Source organism: Hipposideros armiger, unplaced genomic scaffold (genome assembly GCF_001890085.2).
Source record: "Hipposideros armiger isolate ML-2016 unplaced genomic scaffold, ASM189008v1 scaffold_436, whole genome shotgun sequence".
In the NCBI taxonomy this organism is placed as follows: domain Eukaryota; kingdom Metazoa; phylum Chordata; class Mammalia; order Chiroptera; family Hipposideridae; genus Hipposideros; species Hipposideros armiger.
The window spans coordinates 661,914-668,689 of NW_017731786.1; positions in this window are offsets into that span (position 1 = coordinate 661,914).

Sequence of the window (6,776 nt, forward strand, 5' to 3'; positions counted from 1 at the left end):
CACCACTACCACCACCATCACTGTTATCTCCATTACCACTAGAATGGTCAGCTTATTAATGATCATGTACATTCTGGAAAAAATGGGTCAGGTTTATCAGAACCCCAAAGTTGATTGGCAGAGGTAGCCGTGTCTCCCAGCAGCCAATTACCATGACAGCCTTGGCTGCCTCTCCCGCATTAAGTCATGCTCTTCAACCTCTACGGCCAGGATGAACTTTTGATGTGTGGCCCAGTTTGTTCTTGAAGTTGATCATTTCCTTATCCAATGGGTCAATCCCCAACTTCCCAATCTTTGTATGTATATAGGTGTTTATTTATTCATGCCCTTGAGTCACTTAGGAACACGCGTGTCCTACAGCTCTCTACAGCATGAGTTCCCTTGAAAGCAAAGGAATCCATTCTGTTTTTATCACCGTCAATTTTCACATAAAAAGTGCTTCATAAAAGTGCTTAATTAAAAAATATACAATCTTATGTCAGATATGTGTGACGAGTAAGGCATAATGCACCCACAGGTACAGCCATTTTAAAATGGATCCTCATAGGTCCCCACTTGCCAGACACCAGTGGTGAGAATGTGGGGACTCTGGGTAGGTACATGTGGGAGATGAAATGGTGCCACCTAAGGGAGAGGGGCGGGGCTGGGTCTGATTCCCCACAGAAGGCCCAAACATCTGCTTATCAATGAAGAGGCCTGAGAGAATGTCTTATAATTAAAACGCCCGTGAGACTGGAGTTAGCACCAGAAGGGTAGTTTATTAATGCACACGGGGGGCCAGATGGTTCAAAGGCTATGTCACCAGGCACTCACTCCCGGTAAACCAGCCTGTGCAGGAAGCTGGCTCATACTGAGACGGTTGTTTAAAGAGAAAGAAATCAGAGCAAGGGGTGCAGAAGAGTTAAATGGTTAATGACATGCAGCTAAGAAAGACCACTGTATCTGTCTGATAACAGGGGTTTCTCAGCTTTCTAGTAGGTCCAGGTGTAACTTTTGACTTAACGCTCCCCCTCTCTAGCCACAGCCGGGAGAGGGGCGTGCATTCCCATCCTTACTTTTCCAGGCCCCTGTAACCAGCCAGTGCCCCTTTTGAAAGACACATCATCTCTTTGTCTGTATCAAGCAGGGTACGACTGAGCCATGATGGCCCAGAAGCCACTCAAGCTTTTCACACAACCTTGGATACACATCCATGTTTTCCTGTTTTATGCTGATCTTAAAGAGACCAATTGTATTTTCTTCATTTCCAAATACTTGGGAGTTACTTTATTATTACACTCCCTAATGCTTTCCATGTCACTGAATTACCTTTGTACCTTAAAAAAAAAAAAGAAAAGAAAAAAAGGAGAAGGAAGAAATGACTCCTTTGGTTGCTTGTAAATCGAATTGCCTTGATAGCAAGTACTATATGCCCCAGGGATGGCAAATAGATCTCAGGTACCAGTTCCAGTTGAATGGTAGTGGTTGCCCAGAGTGGCGTGATGAGACGAGCTTGGTGGCTCCATTTAGAGCCAGTAAAAAAGCATGTAGTGACTACCTGGCCATGTCTCCCAAGAGTATAAGAAAGGGGAGCAGTGATCCCTGTGTCATTTTGTTCCAGTCCTGGCATAGCCCATCCCAGCCAGTGCTCTCCATTTAGGGATTATCCTGGATCCTTTCAGTCTTGCTCCAACCTTAGCTCCTGACAAGTGGGGGGATTCTAGGAAGGCATAGGTGGGAGTTTATGGAAGGTACCTGTGTTGAAGAATCGTGTACAGAGGGAGGGTTTTGCCATGGTGATAGTAAAGCAAGCAGCAGCAAGGTGATTTGAGCCAAGTGTAGTCCCAAAATGGAATACAGATTCAGTGAAACTGAAGAGTAAGGAAGGGGTGCCAGGAGCAGAGGAGGTGGTGATGGGAGACGAAGAATGCTGCCCTAGTACCGCTAAATGTATTCCAGAAAGTGGTTTTTCTTGCATGTTTATTGTGAAAATGTATTCTCAGGAACATCTGTCGGCACATACTTGTTCATAGTAGGTTGGGATTTCCGAAAGAGCAGTATCCGTGCCTCATTTCACCATCACCTATCCTTGTGCCTACCACCGTATCTGGTATCTGGTGGGCATTTCATAAAGGTCTGTTCAGTGACATGAATAAGGAGAGAGGTGCACCTCTTGGTGAATGATTGACCTCAGATGACACTCCAGGGTGCTGCAGTTTGGGACAGCGAGAAATGACACAACCAGCTTTCATCACATTCAGAGACATGCTGGGGGGTTGCCCTCCGTCACTGTGGGTTCTGCACCACGTGCCCTTACCCGCAGGGGTGGCAGGATTGGAAGAATCTAGGCTGGTGAAGCACTATGCCGTAGACAGTTACCTTTATTCTGTGAAATCAAATGGACCACCGTGTAAAGCATAAGGCAATGGGTTGTCCACCCCCGGTGATTTTCCAGAAAATCCGGGTAACCACAACTCAGAGATGTTACAGAGACACGTACTTTGAAGAGAAGGTTGCGGTCGATGACCAAGTTCTGCTATTCTCCATTTGTGAGATTGGGAAGAGTCAACTCTATAAAGAAAGTGCTTAGATGGGTACAAAGGGGAATAGTAATTTAAGGACCCGTTATTATGCACATACAGGGAGCTGTGCCAAGTATATATTTCTGTGACGCTGTGAAATGTTAGGCCAAGCTCACCCCCTCCGTATCTACATGTTGACAGGTCTGCATTCTTTCTCACATCCCTCACACCTCACCACCTGTCACCTGCCCTGTCTCTAGCCCACTGCTCAGCGTGACTATGTTTGTCTCACTATGAGAACTTGGAGCCTCGCTGCTCCCAAATCCACACTCTCTCCTCCATTAAAGAAAAGCCTCCATCTGACCTTTCTGCCCCTTCTAATGACCATTTGTCTCCTTAACTGCTGAAATAGGTCATTTTCATCTTCTGTCTTAATTTTTGGGCTTCTGATCTTACCACTTCATCGACTCCGCATTTTTGGGGTCACTGATTATCTCATCCTGGCAAAATTCAAATGCCTTTCCTCTAAAAAGTCCAGCCTGTTTTCACACTGTCTGTTGAGTGACATTATTAATAAGTACCCCATTCTTTCTCCCACCCCTCCGCACCCCCACTCCTTAACATTCTTGTCCCATGCCCTAGTAATGCCTTGCTCCCCAATTTATTCTGTCTGGCAAATTTCACCTCTTCCTTTGCTCTCTCTCTCCTTCCTCTCGTTTAAAGTGAGGGTGCTGCTATTTTAGACATCTACTCTGCAGACCTCACACACTCACATGGTTTTAACCCTTGTTCACTTTTTTATGCAGAAGCTGTTTGAATTTACATTTTAGCCTCTATCTCTTCTCTCTTTGATCGCATCATCCATAAGTCTCCCCTGGGGAGTTCACTGGCCACTGACACTTGGCTTGTTGGAGATAAAACTCACCATGACTGCCTCCCGCTTCTCAACAGGTGCTCCTCAGCAGTCCATCAGCATCAGTAAAAACTCCCTTGGGAGGGTCCCCAAAGGGCAGTCATTTTTTAACCTGTCTCTTCATCACCTATACCCAGTTCCTCACCAGATCCTGCTACGCCTCTCTTTACAGCACTTCAGTGTCGCTTGTCCTTTGCATGTTGGCAGGCACTGCCCTAGTGCGACCCAGATCAGACCAATACCTGGCTTAGCGCATGCACCTTCCAACTCGGAGCCATCTTCCCCATGTCCCCAAACTTGCCATGATTCCGCCTGCTTGTTTAATAGTCTTGAATGAGTCTTCGTTTCTCATGAATAGGAAATCCCCACCCTGGCTTGCGGGGCCCTCGAGCACCCTGACCCCTCCCACTCCAAGCCCCGTCAGTTCCACCCCAGCCAGCCTGTCCCCCCTTTCACAATGGCACTTACTCATGTCCACCATTGCGTGAGGCCTTCTGTGTACATTTGCTAGGGCTGCCATGACAAAGTAGCACAGACTAAGCAGCTTAAACAGCAGAAACTGGTTTTCTCACAGTGTGGAGGCTGGAAGTCTGAGACGAGTGCCTCTGCAGGCTGGTTCCTTCTGAGGCCTCTCTCCTTGGCTTTAGATGGCCGTCTTCTCTCTGTACCTTTATATCCTCTTCCCTCTGTAGGTGTTTGTGTCTCAATTTCCTCTTCTTTTAAGGACACCAGTCATATTGGATTAGGACCCACCCACGTGAGTTTATTTTACCTCTGAAGACCCAATCTCCACTTACAGTGACATTTTGAGGTACTAGGGGGCCCGGACTTGGACATAATGAATTCTGGGACAGAGGCTGGGTGGGGACCGAGGACACAATTCAGCCCTTGTCACCTCCTGTTCCCAACTTCCCACCTGTTTTTCCTTTCATTTCCCTACTGTTCTTTCTCTCTGTTTGTTCCTCACTGCCATTAAACCCACAGACCCCCATTTCATTGTCTTCGCTTAATGGGCTTCTCAGCATCACCCTGTGGGTTTCCGTATGTTTCTCTGTCAGGTCATTTCTGTGCTGCTCTGCCTGTCGTCTCACCGAGAGCAGGGGCTGTGTCTCCTGTCTTTTGTCCACAGCTCTTGACCTGGCAGGCACTTAGAAAATGTCACTGCTCAGTTACCACAAGTCCCTTCTCTGGGGCAGCCTGACACACCCCTTCCTCTGACTCCTCAAGAGGCCTTTCACGGGAAGTGTGTTCTCCCAAGTGGTGCTGGAGGCCGGAACGCACACGTGGGCTCGACAGCAGGGGACGGTGGGGGGCTGAGGCTCGTCTGCACAGCGACATCCAGCTAGCATCCCTCCTTTCCAAATGGGGCCGGGCCCCTGGGAGGGAAGCCCTGGAGGGGCGGAGAGTACAGTGACTTTTCTGCTGAAGACACCAAGGACAGCTAGACCTGCAGCAGCTGTGGAGAAGGTGCCATTTCTTTGACCTAAGGGGGTGAGAGTTCTAGCTAAAATCCACCTCCTTTCAGAGGGGCAGTTGACTGGGAGGCTCGTCTCGTGGGGAACAGAGCTGAGCCTTTGGAGGGAAGCCCGCTGAATCTCGGTGGCTCACGAAGGACGACGGCTGGGTGCCGTGTGCTGGGAGCGGCGTGAGAGTGTGTCTGCTGAGCCGTGGGTGGCATCGCTGGCTGGACTCCTGAGTGAGGGCCTTGGACGTGGGTTGCTGTGGTCAGCCTTTCACCCTCGTGGTGAGAGAGAGGTGTTTAGAGGCTGTGGCTAAAGACACACCCATTCCCCTTCCCCTCCCTTCTTTTATCCTTTCGTGCGTCCTTCCTCTGCCTTCATCCCTTTCTTCTCTCTTCCCTACCCTGCTCTCTCCCCCATTCACTGTCAGGAAAGGCCATGCCAGAAGGGCCCGATGAGCGTGGCATGGCAGCGGCAGAGGCTAGCAGCACCGGCAGCTTCCACAGTGAGTCTGGATTTTGTTTCTGGGGCCGAGGGGCTGGGCAAGGCAGTCCACACAGAGGCTGACAGCGTGCAGGCTTTGGAGAGGAACGTCCATGGGCCGGGGCTGCGTCCTGCCTGTCTTTCCCGCCTCCCACCATCAGCGCATCATTTGATGTCCATGGAAGTTTCCTGCCAAAGCCATTGATGTGCTTGGGATGTGTCAAGGGGGGAAAGCATGGTGGGGCCATGGTCTGCTCACATGAGGAGAAGCAGGCCTGCGTGTGTGGTGGAGGCTGGAGGCTGTGCATGGACGATGGTTCGGCTGCTTTCTTGCATTCCAGGAGTGTGATCTTGAGTTTTCAGTATTGCACTGGGTGCCTACACTCCCCCTAAGGAACTAAGAATACCCCCTAGGCTACAGCATCTGAAGACCAGAGAGCACCCTGTTGACTTCAGATGAAGCGTTGTCTAAGAAATTTCATGTCTCCAGGTTAGTTTCTATGGTAATTTCTGGCATGGAGATGGGCATACTGCAGAGGCAGCGAGGCTCCATCTGTCTTGCCTCCATCATCAGACCAAATTTTTGCCTGGGGGCTCTTTCATTCTGTTTGGGGAATGGTCCACTTGGGAAAACAGAACCACAAAATTCACCTGTCCGGCCTGAAAAATCCTGCCCAGGCTAGGAAGACTCTGGTCCTGCAGGCCGTCTTGAGCTGCTTTCCCCCAGGCCGGCTGCTGTTTCCAAACACAGACCGAGTGAGCTGCTGCTCGTGTTTACGTGAGAAACCCCCACATTCCACTTTGTGATATTGTCCTGATGCTGCAGTCACACACAGGTGCACGGGGAGCCTCTAGATTTCATTCATTTCCCTTGTGACTATTGGGGAGCTGTATGCAGCAGTCTCCCAGGATCTCTCAGGATCACGTTTTTATAGGTATCTCCCCTCAGTTCTGTTACTAATAATGGCAAAAAAGTTTAGGATTTTTCTAGCTAGCAGCTGTGTATTGCTGGAGTTTATCAGAATGAACCTGTTTGCTAGCCTTGTGAGAATTTTGAAAGCGGGATCATTACAAGAGATGAATCAAACTTCTTCTCATGCTTTTAAAACATCAGATGTGTTTCATTCACATCAGGGTAAAACTCTTGGTTTCAGGAGTTGGCAGGTTTAATTCAAGTATCAAACTGGTCAAATGGATCAATTTAATTCAACAAGTATTATTACTGATCAACTCTACTTACTTGATTGCCTAAACTTGGACACCTCTGAGAATAAAATGGGAAGGTATCAATAATTAAATAGATACCACAGGCATAAACTGGTACCGTCCCTGATAAATTGGGACCTACAGTCACTCTATCCATGTGTTGTAAACTATTCTCTGTGGTAGAGATACAACTGTGAATAAAACAGACAAAAA